Raw genomic sequence first — 20,845 nt, 5'->3', positions numbered from 1 at the left:
TAAGTCTAACGGACGCTATAATAGCCTATGAGTGACGGATGCCACTGTATGGCATCTGTCACTGGCCTCCGTTAACGTTAGGATGCTCCAGTGACGTCACTGTCCATATGGACAGTTGTCCTGGGAGATTCCTGTGACAGACAGCAGAGGTAGTCTAAATGGCCGCCCTTCCCACCCACCCAGAGGTGACTTCACTTTCTTTGTCCCCCAGGCCTCTGTCTTTTCTTCTCTTAACTTGTGCCCCTCCAGTCCAACAATTATTTCCCCCCTCCAGCCGACAGCTCTACGCTACCTGGGGACTTTGCCACATATCCACCTGCACGCCGGACCACTAACCCCACTTTGTGTGGCAAAACTTTCGAAGCATCTGTAGCCCTCAGCTGCTTGCTATCTCTGCCTGGGGTAGCCCCAGTGACGTAAATATCCATATGGCCAGTTACGGCATTGGGCTTCCCTGGGGCCACCCCTGATGAAGATAAAAAGCAGCCGGAGACTATGGTTGCTTTGAAGGTCCTGCCGCGACAGAGAGGGGAATAGTCTGGCCGCCGTGTGGTGACTGTGCACTAGGTTTGGGGGTGTGGGGTTCTCTATGTGGGGCATAGTCGTGGGGAGAGAGGAGTGGATGGGGCTCCAGTGCGGACTCTGCCCCATGTTCAGGAGAAGCAGCGGTGATCTAGTTGTGAGAGGGGGAGAAGGCTGTGTAGGTGACGTATCCCACCGTATGCTTATACCTCGCAGCCCTCCACCGGAGGTATATGACTAGAGTCCTCCTGACGTATACCTCCGACTCAAGGCTCGAAACGTGGTGTGAACAGTCTAAAGACAGATTAAAATGGTCAATTCTAAATCCACCACGTATTTTAAGAGGTAGGGGCCTTATTAAAAATTTGTTGCATTACTCAGCACCATCATTAGTGCAAAATACACGATTATTAATCAATTTGGCACATTTTTAACAGTCTATGAGGAAAATAAATTTACGCCAGATATAAACCAGTGTAGATTTGCATCAAAACGTTAGCCATTTTTTTCTATTCAACATAATAAATCAGGCCCAAACTACGTCTCTTTTCAAGACCAGACCACTTGTTTTTTGTCGCTCGACAAATTTGGAAATTAGTTGCACATTTCACACCTGGAATTTCGCATTTTAGGTGCAATGGTTTACAGCTCCTTGCTCCACTACTGCCCGCCCATGTGAACGCCGCCTTAGGAGTAGATTGTGATCACGTGGCATCTGGACTCGATGCACATCAAAAGCCGTATAAACGGTTATGCGGTATGCAATTAAAGGGATATTTCCACCTTATAAAGAGACGGCATGTGGCTATGATATGCCATCACTTCATGACTGGTGGGGTCCGACCACGGAAACCCCCACCGATCCTGGGACTATCAGGAGGAAATCATTGCATACGTCAAGACCTCAAAGGGGCGGGACTTGTTGTTCCATATAAAGGGGCGTTTCTTCTTCGTTTATGGGCGTTACCAAGTAGAAAGTGGGCGTGTTTTTAAATAAACCCGCGATTTCTTGCAATCGGTGGGATCAGATGGTGAGGGTAGAGAATTTCAGTCATGTAATTCAATGTATTGTAAATAAGCAGCACAAGGCACAAGCGGAGGGAAATATTTATTACACAATAAGAAAATCCCCCTCATTGTTATCTCCCTCCGCCTCAGAAATGCACCCAGTGCGCTCCTCCCAATCCCACTCTCCCTGAGCGGCGGTTTCAGACTCCTCCCCCTCATCCGTGCGTCACGCTGCTTCTTACCTGAAGATATCCATTTGAGCGGTAGTAGGAGGAACTTTAGCTGTAGTTGACAACCAATGAGATGAGAGCGCGGGAAAGAAAAAGGGGCGAAGCTATTTGCGCATGACGCGGCGGCGCTGAGAGAGATGAGGGCGCGGGAAAGAAGGGGCTGAGCTAGTAGCGCATGACGTGAGATGAGAGCGCGGGAACGAAGAAGGGGCGGAGCTAGTAGCACATGACGCAGCGGCGCTGAGAGAGATGAGGGCGCGGGAAAGAAGAAGGGGCGGAGCTGGTAGCGCATGACGTGAGCGGCACTGAGTGAGATGAGAGCGCGGGAAAGAAGGGGCGGAGCTACTGTTAGTAAACGACTGACGTGAGCTGCGCTGACAGGAGAAGAGTATGAGGAGAGCAAGATGGTGAAATGTGAAGAAATGAAAGCGTGAGGAGCCAATAACACAGATAATATATCACGGAGTTAGAGCAGTGGATGTCAGATGTGAGGAATACAGACCAGTAATGGTGGCTCTTCTATATGTGAGGAGAATATAGTGATATAATGGCGGCTCTTCTATATGGGAGGAGAATATAGTGATATAGTGACGGCTCCTCTATATGTCAGGAGAATATAGGGATATAATGGCCGCTCTTCTATATGTGAGGAGAATATAGTGATATAATGGCGGCTCTTATATATGTGAGGAGAATATAGTGATATAATGGAGGCTCTTATATATGTGAGGAGAATATAGTGATATAATGGAGGCTCTTATATATGTGAGGAGAATATAGTGATATAATGGTGGCTCTTATATATGTGAGGAGAATATAGTGATATAATGGCGGCTCTTATATATGTGAGGAGAATATAGTGATATAATGGAGGCTCTTATATATGTGAGGAGAATATAGTGATATAATGGTGGCTCTTATATATGTGAGGAGAATATAGTGATATAATGGAGGCTCTTATATATGTGAGGAGAATATAGTGATATAATGGAGGCTCTTATATATGTGAGGAGAATATAGTGATATAATGGTGGCTCTTATATATGTGAGGAGAATATAGTGATATAATGGCGGCTCTTATATATGTGAGGAGAATATAGTGATATAATGGCGGCTCTTATATATGTGAGGAGAATATAGTGATATAATGGCGGCTCTTCTATATGTGAGGAGAATATAGTGATATAATGGCGGCTCTTCTATATGTGAGGAGAATATAGTGATATAATGGCGGCTCTTCTATATGTGAGGAGAATATAGGGATATAATAGCGGCTCTTCTATATGTGAGGAGAATATAGTGATATAATGGCGGCTCTTCTATATGTGAGGAGAATATTGTGATATAATGGCGGCGTCTTCTATATGTGAGGAGAATATAGTGATATAATGGCGGCTCTTCTATATGTGAGGAGAATATAGTGATATAATGGTGGCTCTTCTGTATGAGGAGAATATAGTGATATAATGGCGGCTCTTCTATATGTGAGGAATATAGTGATATAATGGCGGCTCTTCTATATGTGAGGAATATAGTGATATAATGGCGGCTCCTATATGTGAGAATATAGTGATATAATGGCGGCTCTTCTATATGTGAGGAGAATATAGTGATATAATGGCGGCTCTTCTATATGTGAGGAGAATATAGGGATATAATGGCGGCTCTTCTATATGAGGAGAATATAGTGATATAATGGTGGCTCTTCTATATGTGAGGAGAATATAGTGATATAATGGCGGCTCTTCTATATGTGAGGAGAATATAGTGATATAATGGCGGCTCTTATATATGAGGAGAATATAGGGATATAATGGCGGCTCTTTATGTGAGGAGAATATAGGGACATAATGGCGGCTCTTATATATGTGAGGAGAATATAGTGATATAATGGTGGCTCTTATATATGTGAGGAGAATATAGTGATATAATGGCGGCTCTTCTATATGTGAGGAGAATATAGTGATATAATGGCGGCTCTTATATATGTGAGGAGAATATAGTGATATAATGGAGGCTCTTATATATGTGAGGAGAATATAGGGATATAATGGCGGCTCTTCTATATGAGGAGAATATAGTGATATAATGGTGGCTCTTCTATATGTGAGGAGAATATAGTGATATAATGGTGGCTCTTCTATATGTGCGGAGAATATAGTGATATAATGGTGGCTCTTCTATATGAGGAGAATATAGTGATATAATGGTGGCTCTTCTATATGTGAGGAGAATATAGTGATATAATTGCGGCTCTTCTATATGTGAGGAGAATATAGTTATATAATGGCGGCTCCTCTATATGTGAGGAGAATATAGTGATATAATGGTGGCTCTTCTGTATGAGGAGAATATAGTGATATAATGGCGGCTCTTCTATATGTGAGGAGAATATAGTGATATAATGGCGGCTCTTCTATATGTGAGGAGAATATAGTGATATAATGGCGGCTCCTATATGTGAGGAGAATATAGGGATATAATGGCGGCTCTTCTATATGTGAGGAGAATATAGTGATATAATGGCGGCTCTTATATATGAGGAGAATATAGGGATATAATGGCGGCTCTTTATGTGAGGAGAATATAGGGACATAATGGCGGCTCTTATATATGTGAGGAGAATATAGTGATATAATGGTGGCTCTTATATATGTGAGGAGAATATAGTGATATAATGGCGGCTCTTCTATATGTGAGGAGAATATAGTGATATAATGGCGGCTCTTATATATGTGAGGAGAATATAGTGATATAATGGAGGCTCTTCTATATGTGAGGAGAATATAGTGATATAATGGCGGCTCTTCTATATGTGAGGAATATAGTGATATAATGGCGGCTCTTATATATGTGAGGAGAATATAGGGATATAATGGCGGCTCTTCTATATGAGGAGAATATAGTGATATAATGGTGGCTCTTCTATATGTGAGGAGAATATAGTGATATAATGGTGGCTCTTCTATATGTGCGGAGAATATAGTGATATAATGGTGGCTCTTCTATATGAGGAGAATATAGTGATATAATGGTGGCTCTTCTATATGTGAGGAGAATATAGTGATATAATTGCGGCTCTTCTATATGTGAGGAGAATATAGTGATATAATGGCGGCTCTTCTATATGTGAGGAGAATATAGTGATATAATGGCGGCTCTTCTATATGTGAGGAGAATATAGTGATATAATGGCGGCTCTTCTATATGTGAGGAGAATATAGTGATATAATGGCGGCTCCTCTATATGTGAGGAGAATATAGTGATATAATGGTGGCTCTTCTGTATGAGGAGAATATAGTGATATAATGGCGGCTCTTCTATATGTGAGGAGAATATAGTGATATAATGGCGGCTCTTCTATATGTGAGGAGAATATAGTGATATAATGGCGGCTCCTATATGTGAGGAGAATATAGGGATATAATGGCGGCTCTTCTATATGTGAGGAGAATATAGTGATATAATGGCGGCTCTTCTATATGTGAGGAGAATATAGTGATATAATGGCGGCTCTTATATATGTGAGGAGAATATAGTGATATAATGGCGGCTCCTCTATATGTGAGGAGAATATAGTGCTATAATGGTGGCTCTTCTGTATGAGGAGAATATAGTGATATAATGGCGGCTCTTCTATATGTGAGGAGAATATAGTGATATAATGGAGGCTCTTCTATATGTGAGGAGAATATAGTGATATAATGGCGGCTCTTCTATATGTGAGGAGAATATAGTGATATAATGGCGGCTCTTCTATATGTGAGGAGAATATAGTGATATAATGGCGGCTCTTCTATATGTGAGGAGAATATAGTGATATAATGGCGGCTCTTCTATATGTGAGGAGAATATAGGGATATAATGGCGGCTCTTCTATATGAGGAGAATATAGTGATATAATTGCGGCTCTTCTATATGTGAGGAATATAGTGATATAATGGCGGCTCTTATATATGAGGAGAATATAGTGATATAATGGCGGCTCTTCTATATGTGAGGAATATAGTGATATAATGGCGGCTCTTATATATGAGGAGAATATAGGGATATAATGGCGGCTCTTTATGTGAGGAGAATATAGTGATATAATGGTGGCTCTTATATATGTGAGGAGAATATAGTGATATAATGGCGGCTCTTATATATGTGAGGAGAATATAGTGATATAATGGAGGCTCTTCTATATGTGAGGAATATAGTGATATAATGGCGGCTCTTATATATGAGGAGAATATAGTGATATAATGGCGGCTCTTCTATATGTGAGGAATATAGTGATATAATGGCGGCTCTTATATATGAGGAGAATATAGGGATATAATGGCGGCTCTTTATGTGAGGAGAATATAGTGATATAATGGTGGCTCTTATATATGTGAGGAGAATATAGTGATATAATGGCGGCTCTTCTATATGTGAGGAGAATATAGTGATATAATGGCGGCTCTTCTATATGTGAGGAGAATATAGTGATATAATGGCGGCTCCTATATGTGAGGAGAATATAGGGATATAATGGCGGCTCTTCTATATGTGAGGAGAATATAGTGATATAATGGCGGCTCTTATATATGTGAGGAGAATATAGTGATATAATGGCGGCTCCTCTATATGTGAGGAGAATATAGTGCTATAATGGTGGCTCTTCTGTATGAGGAGAATATAGTGATATAATGGCGGCTCTTCTATATGTGAGGAGAATATAGTGATATAATGGAGGCTCTTCTATATGTGAGGAGAATATAGTGATATAATGGCGGCTCTTCTATATGTGAGGAGAATATAGTGATATAATGGCGGCTCTTATATATGTGAGGAGAATATAGTGATATAATTGCGGCTCTTTATGTGAGGAGAATATAGGGACATAATGGCGGCTCTTCTATATGTGAGGAGAATATAGTGATATAATGGCGGCTCTTCTATATGTGAGGAGAATATAGTGATATAATTGCGGCTCTTCTATATGTGAGGAGAATATAGTGATATAATGGCGGCTCTTCTATATGTGAGGAGAATATAGTGATATAATGGCGGCTCTTCTATATGTGAGGAGAATATAGTGATATAATGGCGGCTCTTCTATATGTGAGGAGAATATAGTGATATAATGGCGGCTCCTCTATATGTGAGGAGAATATAGTGATATAATGGTGGCTCTTCTGTATGAGGAGAATATAGTGATATAATGGCGGCTCTTCCATATGTGAGGAGAATATAGGGATATAATGGTGGTTCTTCCATATGTGAGGAGAATATAGGGATATAATGGCGGCTCTTCTATATGTGAGGAGAATATAGTGATATAATGGCGGCTCTTCTATATGTGAGGAGAATAGAGTGATATAATGGCGGCTCTTCTATATGTGAGGAGAATAGAGTGATATAATGGCGGCTCTTCTATATGTGAGGAGAATATAGTGATATAATGGCGGCTCTTCTATATGTGGGGAGAATATAGTGATATAATGGCGGCTCTTCTATATGTGAGGAGAATATAGTGATATAATGGCGGCTCCTCCTATATGTGAGGAGAATATAGTGATATAATGGCAGCTCTTCTATATGTGAGGAGAATATAGTGATATAATGGCGGCTCTTCTATATGTGAGGAGAATATAGTGATATAATGGCGGCTCCTATATGTGGGGAGAATATAGTGATATAATGGCGGCTCTTCTATATGTGAGGAGAATATAGTGATATAATGGTGGCTCTTCTATATGTGAGGAGAATATAGGGATATAATGGCGGCTCCTCCTATATGTGACGAGAATATAGTGATATAATGGCGGCTCCTATATGTTAGGAGAATATAGTGATATAATGGCGGCTCTTCTATATGTGAGGAGACTATAGTGATATAATGGCGGCTCTTCTATATGTGAGGAGAATATAGGGATATAATGGCGGCTCTTCTATATGTGAGGAGAATATAGTGATATAATGGCGGCGTCTTCTATATGTGAGGAGAATATAGGGATATAATGGCGGCTCTTCTATATGTGAGGAGAATATAGTGATATAATGGCGGCTCATATGTGAGGAGAATATAGTGATATAATGGCGGCTCATATGTGAGGAGAATATAGTGATATAATGGCGGCTCTTCTATATGTGAGGAGAATATAGTGATATAATGGCGGCTCCTCTATATGTGAGGAGAATATAGTGATATAATGGCGGCGTCTTCTATATGTGAGGAGAATATAGTGATATAATGGCGGCTCTATATGTGAGGAGAATATAGTGATATAATGGCGGCTCTTCTATATGTGAGGAGAATATAGTGATATAATGGCGGCTCCTCTATATGTGAGGAGAATATAGTGATATAATGGTGGCTCTTCTGTATGAGGAGAATATAGTGATATAATGGCGGCTCTTCTATATGTGAGGAGAATATAGTGATATAATGGCGGCTCTTCTATATGTGAGGAGAATATAGTGATATAATGGCGGCTCCTATATGTGAGGAGAATATAGGGATATAATGGCGGCTCTTCTATATGTGAGGAGAATATAGTGATATAATGGCGGCTCTTATATATGAGGAGAATATAGGGATATAATGGCGGCTCTTTATGTGAGGAGAATATAGGGACATAATGGCGGCTCTTATATATGTGAGGAGAATATAGTGATATAATGGTGGCTCTTATATATGTGAGGAGAATATAGTGATATAATGGCGGCTCTTCTATATGTGAGGAGAATATAGTGATATAATGGCGGCTCTTCTATATGTGAGGAATATAGTGATATAATGGCGGCTCTTATATATGTGAGGAGAATATAGGGATATAATGGCGGCTCTTCTATATGAGGAGAATATAGTGATATAATGGTGGCTCTTCTATATGTGAGGAGAATATAGTGATATAATGGTGGCTCTTCTATATGTGCGGAGAATATAGTGATATAATGGTGGCTCTTCTATATGAGGAGAATATAGTGATATAATGGTGGCTCTTCTATATGTGAGGAGAATATAGTGATATAATTGCGGCTCTTCTATATGTGAGGAGAATATAGTGATATAATGGCGGCTCTTCTATATGTGAGGAGAATATAGTGATATAATGGCGGCTCTTCTATATGTGAGGAGAATATAGTGATATAATGGCGGCTCTTCTATATGTGAGGAGAATATAGTGATATAATGGCGGCTCCTCTATATGTGAGGAGAATATAGTGATATAATGGTGGCTCTTCTGTATGAGGAGAATATAGTGATATAATGGCGGCTCTTCTATATGTGAGGAGAATATAGTGATATAATGGCGGCTCTTCTATATGTGAGGAGAATATAGTGATATAATGGCGGCTCCTATATGTGAGGAGAATATAGGGATATAATGGCGGCTCTTCTATATGTGAGGAGAATATAGTGATATAATGGCGGCTCTTCTATATGTGAGGAGAATATAGTGATATAATGGCGGCTCTTATATATGTGAGGAGAATATAGTGATATAATGGCGGCTCCTCTATATGTGAGGAGAATATAGTGCTATAATGGTGGCTCTTCTGTATGAGGAGAATATAGTGATATAATGGCGGCTCTTCTATATGTGAGGAGAATATAGTGATATAATGGAGGCTCTTCTATATGTGAGGAGAATATAGTGATATAATGGCGGCTCTTCTATATGTGAGGAGAATATAGTGATATAATGGCGGCTCTTCTATATGTGAGGAGAATATAGTGATATAATGGCGGCTCTTCTATATGTGAGGAGAATATAGTGATATAATGGCGGCTCTTCTATATGTGAGGAGAATATAGGGATATAATGGCGGCTCTTCTATATGAGGAGAATATAGTGATATAATTGCGGCTCTTCTATATGTGAGGAATATAGTGATATAATGGCGGCTCTTATATATGAGGAGAATATAGTGATATAATGGCGGCTCTTCTATATGTGAGGAATATAGTGATATAATGGCGGCTCTTATATATGAGGAGAATATAGGGATATAATGGCGGCTCTTTATGTGAGGAGAATATAGTGATATAATGGTGGCTCTTATATATGTGAGGAGAATATAGTGATATAATGGCGGCTCTTATATATGTGAGGAGAATATAGTGATATAATGGAGGCTCTTCTATATGTGAGGAATATAGTGATATAATGGCGGCTCTTATATATGAGGAGAATATAGTGATATAATGGCGGCTCTTCTATATGTGAGGAATATAGTGATATAATGGCGGCTCTTATATATGAGGAGAATATAGGGATATAATGGCGGCTCTTTATGTGAGGAGAATATAGTGATATAATGGTGGCTCTTATATATGTGAGAATATAGTGATATAATGGCGGCTCTTCTATATGTGAGGAGAATATAGTGATATAATGGCGGCTCTTCTATATGTGAGGAGAATATAGTGATATAATGGCGGCTCCTATATGTGAGGAGAATATAGGGATATAATGGCGGCTCTTCTATATGTGAGGAGAATATAGTGATATAATGGCGGCTCTTATATATGTGAGGAGAATATAGTGATATAATGGCGGCTCCTCTATATGTGAGGAGAATATAGTGCTATAATGGTGGCTCTTCTGTATGAGGAGAATATAGTGATATAATGGCGGCTCTTCTATATGTGAGGAGAATATAGTGATATAATGGAGGCTCTTCTATATGTGAGGAGAATATAGTGATATAATGGCGGCTCTTCTATATGTGAGGAGAATATAGTGATATAATGGCGGCTCTTATATATGTGAGGAGAATATAGTGATATAATTGCGGCTCTTTATGTGAGGAGAATATAGGGACATAATGGCGGCTCTTCTATATGTGAGGAGAATATAGTGATATAATGGCGGCTCTTCTATATGTGAGGAGAATATAGTGATATAATTGCGGCTCTTCTATATGTGAGGAGAATATAGTGATATAATGGCGGCTCTTCTATATGTGAGGAGAATATAGTGATATAATGGCGGCTCTTCTATATGTGAGGAGAATATAGTGATATAATGGCGGCTCTTCTATATGTGAGGAGAATATAGTGATATAATGGCGGCTCCTCTATATGTGAGGAGAATATAGTGATATAATGGTGGCTCTTCTGTATGAGGAGAATATAGTGATATAATGGCGGCTCTTCCATATGTGAGGAGAATATAGGGATATAATGGTGGTTCTTCCATATGTGAGGAGAATATAGGGATATAATGGCGGCTCTTCTATATGTGAGGAGAATATAGGGATATAATGGCGGCTCTTCTATATGTGAGGAGAATATAGTGATATAATGGCGGCGTCTTCTATATGTGAGGAGAATATAGGGATATAATGGCGGCTCTTCTATATGTGAGGAGAATATAGTGATATAATGGCGGCTCATATGTGAGGAGAATATAGTGATATAATGGCGGCTCATATGTGAGGAGAATATAGTGATATAATGGCGGCTCTTCTATATGTGAGGAGAATATAGTGATATAATGGCGGCTCCTCTATATGTGAGGAGAATATAGTGACATAATGGCGGCGTCTTCTATATGTGAGGAGAATATAGTGATATAATGGCGGCTCTATATGTGAGGAGAATATAGTGATATAATGGCGGCTCTTCTATATGTGAGGAGAATATAGGGATCTAATGGCGGCTCCTCTATATGTGAGGAGAATATAGTGATATAATGGCGGCTCCTCTATATGTGAGGAGAATATAGTGATATAATGGCGGCTCTTCTATATGTGAGGAGACTATAGTGATATAATGGCGGCTCTTCTATATGTGAGGAGAATATAGTGATATAATGGCGGCTCTTCTATATGTGAGTAGAATATAGTGATATAATGGCGGCTCTTCTATATGTGAGGAGAATATAGTGATATAATGGCGGCTCCTCCTATATGTGAGGAGAATATAGTGATATAATGGCGGCTCTTCTATATGTGAGGAGAATATAGTGATATAATGGCGGCTCTTCTATATGTGAGGAGAATATAGTGATATAATGGCGGCTCTTCTATATGTGGGGAGAATATAGGGATATAATGGCGGCTCTTCTATATGTGAGGAGAATATAGGGATATAATGGCGGCTCCTCTATATGTGAGGAGAATATAGGGATATAATGGCGGCTCCTCTATGAGGAGAATATAGTGATATAATGGCGGCTCTTCTATATGTGAGGAGACTATAGTGATATAATGGCGGCTCTTCTATATGTGAGGAGAATATAGTGATATAATGGCGGCTCTTCTATATGTGAGGAGAATATAGGGATATAATGGTCGCTCTTCTGTATGTGAGGAGAATAGGGATATAATGGCGGCTCTTCTATATGTGAGGAGAATATAGTGATATAATGGCGGCTTCTCTATGTGAGGAGAATATGGTGATATAATGGCGGCTTCTCTATATGTGAGGAGAATATAGTGATATAATGGTGGCTCTTCTATATGTGAGGAGAATATAGTGATATAATGGCGGCTTCTCTATATGTGAGGAGAATATAGTGATATACTGGCGGATCCTCTATATGTGAGGAGAATATAGTGATATAATGGCGGCTCTTCTATATGTCAGGAGAATATAGTGATATAATGGCGGCTCTTCTATATGTGAGGAGAATATAGTGATATAATGGCGGCTTCTCTATGTGAGGAGAATATGGTGATATAATGGTGGCTCTTCTATATGTGAGGAGAATATAGTGATATAATGGCGGCTTCTCTATATGTGAGGAGAATATAGTGATATACTGGCGGATCCTCTATATGTGAGGAGAATATAGTGATATAATGGCGGCTCTTCTATATGTCAGGAGAATATAGTGATATAATGGCGGCTGTACTATATTTGAGGAGAATATAGTGATATAATGGTGGCTCTTCTATATGTGAGGAGAATATAGTGATATAATGGCGGCTCTTCTATATGTGAGGAGAATATAGTGATATAATGGCGGCTCTTCTATATGTGAGGAGAATATACTGATATAATGGCGGCTCTTCTATATGTGAGGAGAATATTGTGATATAATGGTGGCTCTTCTATATGTGAGGAGAATATAGTGATATACTGGCGGATCCTCTATATGTGAGGAGAATATAGTGATATAATGGTGGTTCTTCTATATGTGAGGAGAGTATAGTGATATAATGGTGGCTCTTCTATATGTGAGGAGAATATAGTGATATAATGGCGGCTCTTCTATATGTGAGGAGAATATAGTGATATACTGGCGGCTCTTCTATATGTGAGGAGAATATAGTGATATACTGGCGGCTCTTCTATATGTGAGGAGAATATAGTGATATAATGGTGGTTCTTCTATATGTGAGGAGAATATAGTGATATAATGGCGGCTCTTCTATATGTGAGGAGAATATAGTGATATAATGGTGGTTCCTCCTATATGTGAGAATATAGTGATATACTGGCGGATCCTCTATATGTGAGGAGACTATAGTGATATAATGGCGGCTCCTCTATATGTGAGGAGAATATAGTGATATAATGGTGGTTCTTCTATATGTGAGGAGAATATAGTGATATAATGGCGGCTCTTATATATGTGAGGAGAATATAGTGATATAATGGCGGCTCTTATATATGTGAGGAGAATATAGTGATATAATGGTGGCTCTTATATATGTGAGGAGAATATAGTGATATAATGGCGGCTCTTATATATGTGAGGAGAATATAGTGATATAATGGCGGCTCTTCTATATGTGAGGAGAATATAGTGATATAATGGCGGCTCTTCTATATGTGAGGAGAATATAGTGATATACTGGCAGCTCTTCTATATGTCAGGAGAATTTAGTGATATAATGGCGGCTCTTCTATATGTGAGGAGAATATAGTGATATAATGGCGGCTCTTCTATATGTGCGGCTTTGTGTTTGCCTTGTTTCAGCCTGATGAAGCACTCTACATAGTCTGAAACATTGCATATGGTGCTATAGTGATTCTTTATATTTGGGATTTACAAAATGCAAATTATCGTTTGTTCAGAATTCAAGTGTAGAGTTGGGTTCAGTCAAAGAAAAATAGACCTACTTAGGAATCCCTAGGCAGTAGAATTTCAGAATGTGCACACCACAAGCCTTACTGTATCCGTGTGTCAAGTGCGTCCTTTGGATGTATGGATTTATCTCTGACAACTACTATTTTTCTGTAGCTGTCAGGGAGGAAAGGTTTGGCATCCAAATCCATATCTGCAGTACATTTACAAAGGTTGTTTAGCTATAGCCTGGCATAGTTTAGTAACGTGCCAATATGGGGAAAGCAGCGCACACTACACTGACACTGCTCCGGAGGTGGCCCAGTATTAATAAATGTGTGTACTAGTGATTATACAGCCATAGTTGGAGACAACTGATATAATGCACCAGTACACTGGAATTTACATTTGTCCAGTCTTCTGCTGATTATCTTGATACATAACACATCTTAGGGGCCTGTTCACATTAGCGTTGGCTTTCAGTTCCGTCTGAGGTTTCCGTCTGGTGAACCCCGCAACGGAAATTCAAACTGAAACCACAGCTTCCGTTTCCGTCACCATTAATATCAATGGTGACGGAAACATTGCTAATGGTTTCTGTTCGTCACCATTCCGTCAGGTTTCAGTTTTTCCGATGGACACAATAGCTTACGGTTTGGCTTAAAAAACGCATGCAAAATCTACAGCAAATCTGCACTGTGGTAACCTAATCTTATGATCCCCTTTGAAGTCTATGGACCAAGCACGCAACATCTCACAATACGCATCATAAATTGACATGCGGCTGATTTGAATGTCGCCCTGCAGAACACTTTCCACGCAATTTTTCTGCATTTTTATTTGCGTAGTGTGGGCTTGAGATTTGCAAAATCTTTTCCACTTGCAGGATTTCCTCTCAGAATTCCATTGTATTTGCCCCATTGTACCCCCATGTCGGTGGGGGGGTAGGGGATTTAATTTTTTTTAACATACCATCAGCTCAGAATAAATTCTGAGATAGCGGTCTGCAGACACTTCCATCTAGTTTAGACGGTATACTAATTCTACTGCTGTTAGCACAGATGGACCATTACACACACAGTCGAGTCACGTTATGACCACCTCCTACTTTCCACGTCGGCAGCGCGTAGCCCATGAAGGAAGGGATGTGTCGTGGGCTTGGAGGGTATGTAAGGTGTGGGATAGGCTGTCGGAACGCATGTCACTCATTGCCATCAGTTAAAGGGGCTATTTTTTTAGAGTTGCAGAAAGGGATGATTATTAACTTTCGGGCCAAGGGTGGTGGTCTTTCTCAAACAGCGCAGTTTGTGAACTGTTCGCATGCTGCTGTGGTGACAGTGTATCGTGAGTGGACAAATGGCACCATTGGGAATAACAGACGAGGAAACTGCAGAGCACCACGTGCCATTGATGTGAGAGAACGTCTGCTACGAAGGTGTGCGAGGGCTGAATGACACGTAACCGTGCAGCAGCTCACCGTGAAAATCAACCAGGGGGCTACCAGACGTGTGTCTAAAACAGTTAATCGAACCTACTGCGTATGGGGCTCCTGAAGCAGACGGATGGTCACTGCTCCTATGCTAACAAAGGTGCATTGGAAAAAAATGCTTTAATTTGGACGGCGGTATTGGAATTGGACCACCGATGATTGGCACAGGGTTGCCTTCTCCGATGAGTCACGTTTTCTGCTTCATTTTCACGGATGGACGTTGGCGCGTCAAGCGAGAAACATCGGAGAACAAACAACCTGCAACCATTGCTGGCAGAACACAAGCTGGTGGCGGCGGCTTTATGGTTGGGGAATCATTTCATGGCATTCTCTGAGCCACTCATCCATGTGGAAGGCTCGGAGATGATTTGGGTATGACTCTATCGTTGCAGATCACGTCCACCCATTCGTGCGGATTTTCTTCCCTGAGGCAGATGGAATGTTCCAGCAAGACAATGCGACATGTCACACGGCCAGAAATGTCTGACAGTAGTTGGAAAAGCACGACCAAGACTTCCAAGTACTTCCTTGGCCCCCTAATTCACCAGATTTTAGCCCAATTGATCATCTGTGGGACCACCTTGTTCGCTCTGTAGATCCTCCCCCACCTCGAGTAGATGTGGGATGTACTGCAGTCAGCATGGCGCCAGATACCAGAGACCAGCACCTTATTCAGTCACTCCCGGCTCGTCTAGCTGCTGTCTGTGTCAGGGATCATTAGCCTGTATATTGCTTGCAAAAACATTATTACTTTATATCAGTATATTCCACAAAGAACTCGAATGTAACAAAATGGAGCCTGCATCAGTAACACTCCTATGGAAACACTGCCCCTGGAATGCAAGAGGAGTGTACAGATAAACTTACAGCTGAATAGAGCCAATAGGGCTTAAGCATGTCCCACATCTCTAGGGAGGAGATTTGTAACTCTGTTCAATAAAATGTAATCTTACTTCCTGCTTCACTGAGGGAGGATGTCTACCACCATTTCTGTCTGGTACATGTCTTCCATGCATGCCCTCAGTTTCCAATTTACAGAGGTGGCTATTCGGTGTGAAATAACAGGGAAAAGGTAGTTACCCTGACATCTGTACTGTACTCGGCGGTTACTCTGGATATTAACTGGTGGTCAAAATAATCTGACTAGACTGTGTATATATGATTGATAATGTTTCTGGGCTCATGGGTTGTTTCTTTAGAGTATAGGCCACGTGCCTTTAATAAAGATTATTTTCGTTATTAGGAATTACGTGAATAGAGCAATTCAATACCTTCTGTTAGTAGTGTGGAAAATAGGCTTTGTTGCTTTATAGGCAAATTGTGATTTGTCATAAAATGTACCTGCCACCTACTAGGGCAATTATAATATTAGATGTTATTTGTATGTTCTCCCTGTTTTCTCCTGACACTCCGGTTTACTTCCATGCTCCAAAAAACTTACTAAAAGTTAATTGGCTTAACTGGTTGCCGACACACGACGAGAATGCTCGTCCTGAGCGGCGGTTACTTTGCGCATTAGGACGAGCATCCTCGTCCTGTGTGACAGCCGTCTGCGCGTGATAGAGAGCGGGGCAGCGGCTGTAATACACAGCCACGGCCCCGCTCTGACAGTGGAGAGGAGAGAAACATCTCTCCGCCGTTAACTCTTTGAATTCCGCGATGAAAGCTGATCGCAGCGTTCAAGGAGAGGGGACTGCACTTTGATCGCGTCACAGAAGCAGGGTGAAGCAGATGACCCGGGACTGCCCACTGAAGGAGCCAGATCACCTCCACAATAACACGGTAAGTCAGTTGGTTGTATAAATCTTCGACTTCTCTGTGTTAGTGGACGGTCTTGTGGTAGTCTGTGGAACCATGGTCGATTGGCTGGATTAGCTCAGGCGACAGGAACGACATCCCCGCTGTGTGGTCACGAACCCGTAAGAAATTAGTCGCGCCCGCCTAACCATCCTCTGGGTAATTAGGGACTAGATAGAAAGTATAACCTGTCTTATACAGGGACACGATAAGACGTGTGATAAGTCGTGGGTAATATTTCGGCCAGACCAAGAGGGTTGCAGACTGAAATGCTGTAACATTTCGGCCAAAGCAAGAGAGTTGCAGACTGAAATGCTGTAACATTTCGGCCAAAGCAAGAGAGTTGCAGACTGGAATGCTGTAACATTTCGGCCAAAGCAAGAGAGTTGCAGACTGGAATGCTGTAACATTTCGGCCAAAGCAAGAGAGTTGCAGACTGGAATGCTGTAACATTTCGGCCAAAGCAAGAGAGTTGCAGACTGGAATGCTGTAACATTTCGGCCAAAGCAAGAGAGTTGCAGACTGGAATGCTGTAACATTTCGGCCAAAGCAAGAGAGTTGCAGACTGGAATGCTGTAACATTTCGGCCAAAGCAAGAGAGTTGCAGACTGGAATGCTGTAACATTTCGGCCAAAGCAAGAGAGTTGCAGACTGGAATGCTGTAACATTTCGGCCAAAGCAAGAGAGTTGCAGACTGAAATGTTGTTATATGTTGGCCAGACTACGGTGAAACCGGTCACCAGAGAGTTGCAGACCAAACATTGTTATATAGATTACGTGAAGGATATAGAAAGTTAGAATGGATGGTTTACGGTCCATATTCAAATCATCAGGATCACCCGTACCCGGACGATCCTATTTGTATGATTTGGTGAAGGGGAGGGAAACAGTATGTGAGTAAAACGAAGACATTGATGGAAGTGTGCGAGATGCATAGGGGAGGGCGGCTACAAGCCGGAGACTGGGGAAAAGGTATTCGAGAGAACCAAGGGAAGCTAGGAATAAAATGCATTGTATTATGTTATATGTATTATAAACCACAGGACCAGCCACCGCCCTATAATGACGGCAGTCCCTCATGTTGGGTGTGTCCTCATTGTGGGCAGCAAAACCCCCCTCACAGCTGAGCAATGTGTTTCCTGTGGGAGAGGTTGCCCCCACCCCCTGATGAGGTCACGCCCGGCCCAACCAAATCAGTATGAAATGATAGCCTTGTTAATTTTGTCATTTCCCTCAGTAAAGAGTTGCCAGTAACACATGCTGCAGTGTTTTCTTCTATTCTAGATTCCGTCCCAGGGGTGCAGGACGCTGTGCGCTGGTGAAAAGACACGTCATCATAATATAGAGAGAGTGGCCGACAGATTGGATACTGTTACAGATTGTGTTTGATGTTTTGAACGTAGATAATTCCTATACAATAGTGGGATGAATGATTGCAGATATGTACGTTCTCTTGAGTTGTTGTACAGATGTGACTCTTGGAGGTTCATTGTATGGGAGAATTTTTGCCGGCAGTGAAATTAAGATTGTGAGAACAGAAGCTGTGAGGAGTGAGTGCGTGACCCCCACCTGTAGAATTTGATGTAACATGTGTGATGGGGAGGGGGGCTCTGTGATGTAACGGCTGTGTGATGTGTGAAGTCTGAGAAGCAGACTGGTATAAGCTTGTATATAGAGCATGGACTGATGATACAAGAGATTATAATATTGCACTGATTTTAGATCTATATTGTATTCTCTTATTTTCAACAGCAGTAATGTCTAAAATCAATTCTTAATGTTTTGTGTATGGGGTTAAAATCAGTTTCTTTTTTCTGTGTAAAGGAAAGTTTCTTATCTTTGCGCATGCGCTGTTGTCCGTAACTACACCAAGTGAGAAAAATATTACAGACCGCTGGATATGTCTGCAAAACGATAAAAGTTACGCTGCACATTTATGTGTTATGATGTGATAAGATTTAATGTTGGAATGTTTTGATGTTAATTCAAATGAATTAAAATACAGATATTCTGAGACACAGGGTCTTGAAAATGTATGTACCCCCACTATTTTTATATATAGTTTATTGGTTTGCAGTAATTAATTTTAGCAGATATATATTATTTTCTGTTTTCTTGGATAACTAATCACAATTTTTTTGTTTTCACACATGAGGCACGTGCTATAGTGCTGCCTAAATGTTATTTTGGAAAATGTGAGATGTTTTACAGGTTAATGATTGCAAGTCATTTTAAGGATAAAATTTATTTTTGTCAGGAGACAGTCATTTTTGTTCCAGGCTGTTGTGTATTACAGGGGGCCAAACTAGTGCCCCCCAGATAGAGTGCCCAACCTTATTATGTTGAGATGTAGTTTTGAACCCTGCTACATTACTTTCCAGTACATCCCTCATGACAGCACCACAGGAGGTTGCCCTATTGACCTCTGTAGGGACAGGAAGACAGAGAGGTTAAAAGGCCCCCCATCACCCACTTGCCAGTGTTCTTCCTGTCCCTACAGGGTCAGGAGCAGAGAGACGTCGCTCCTGTTACTGCAGGGGGGAAAAAACTCGGGCAGGGGGCAAGATCGGGGGGTCCGTGCACTCCCCCTTCTCTTCCCCCTAAAGCCTAGGCTAACACCCCTCTAACAAGAGGTCCCTTAGCTCCCAACCTAAGACACCTACCGGAGGAATCCTAGGCAGGGTTCCGGTAGTGTGTGGGGTTCGGGGTTCCCAAGCAGGCGGGGACCGGTAGCTCCATAGGTTTGGACGCACCGGCAGGGATCCTCGCTGCGCCACATTGCAAGCCTCAATCACCGGCTATGAGCGGCTGCACCTCAGCGAATAGCTGACCGGAAATTACGTCGGGCTACTTCCGGTCCGCGGCCATCTTGGAAGGCGGGAAATTCAAAACGCCCGCATTTAAAGGGACACGCACAAGTATGTAGTTAGAGCTGATACCTCTAACTTGGATTGATTTTGTGGATTGCATATTGCATTGCCTGTTACCTGTCGTGGTATGGAACTTCCTCGTCCTGACGGAACTCCAGATATGTCCCAGGGTCACGTGAGTCCCACCCTTGGGGTAGGGGTTATGACTCCTTATGTATGCACACCATACTTTACCTACCTTCTGTATTCTCTAGGATAAAGATTCCTCTCAGAGACAAACTGATAAAAAGGTTAAAAAATGTGCGACTTGTGCAAAAAAATTGCCAGAGTCACATAGGAGACAATTGTGTCAGGATTGTATTGCAAAAATACTAAAAGGAACAACCAATGTTTATGTCTGAACTTAGGGCTATGATTCATGAAGAAGTGAGTCAGTCAGTAGCCTCCCTCGCCCCTCCTCAAGAAACTCCCTCACACTCCCGGGCAAAAAGACCACGGATTGAAGTGGATCAAAAATATTGTCCTCCTCAGGGGTCTGACTCGGAGCAGGAGTGTTATTACCTATCTGGTGAGTTAGAAGGAGAGGAACACTTGCCTTCAACTTCATCCACTCAAGAGAAAAAAAAAATTCTTCTCTTCCGAGATGTCTGATACCTTAATTCAGGCAATACGGGAAACCATGGATATTCCCAAAGAAGACCAACCACATACCATCCAGGATGAGATGTTTGGAGGTCTAATGGAAAAGAAAACTAAGGTTTTTCCGGTAAACGAAAATCTCAAAAGAATGGTGACAACTGAATGGGAGGATTCAGAAAAAAGGCTCTTCATGTCGAGATTTTAAAAACAGACTTCTCTTTGATCCAGAAGACACTAAACCTTGGGATGAGATCCCAAAAGTAGATGTCCCAGTAGCCAGGGTTGCTAAAAAA

At 41.3% G+C, this 20,845-nt stretch overlaps 1 long non-coding RNA gene across 4 annotated transcripts in view; it reads left to right on the top strand.

Annotated features, from left to right (window-relative positions):
* The first annotated feature begins 2,096 nt into the window (after window positions 1-2,096).
* The window catches only part of LOC142665293 (uncharacterized), a 90,605-nt gene continuing 71,856 nt past the window's right edge, over window positions 2,097-20,845 (top strand). For 3 of the 4 annotated variants that reach the window (XR_012851460.1, XR_012851462.1, XR_012851459.1), the window contains exon 1: window positions 2,097-2,190. This is a non-coding gene — a long non-coding RNA (uncharacterized LOC142665293). Of the gene's footprint in view, window positions 2,191-16,964; window positions 17,029-20,845 lie in introns of those variants that run through there. The other variant, XR_012851461.1, reaches the window with a different exon arrangement.

This window comes from Rhinoderma darwinii, chromosome 12, assembly GCF_050947455.1.
Source record: "Rhinoderma darwinii isolate aRhiDar2 chromosome 12, aRhiDar2.hap1, whole genome shotgun sequence".
NCBI lineage: Eukaryota > Metazoa > Chordata > Amphibia > Anura > Rhinodermatidae > Rhinoderma > Rhinoderma darwinii.
This window is presented reverse-complemented; position numbering and strand designations above follow the sequence as displayed.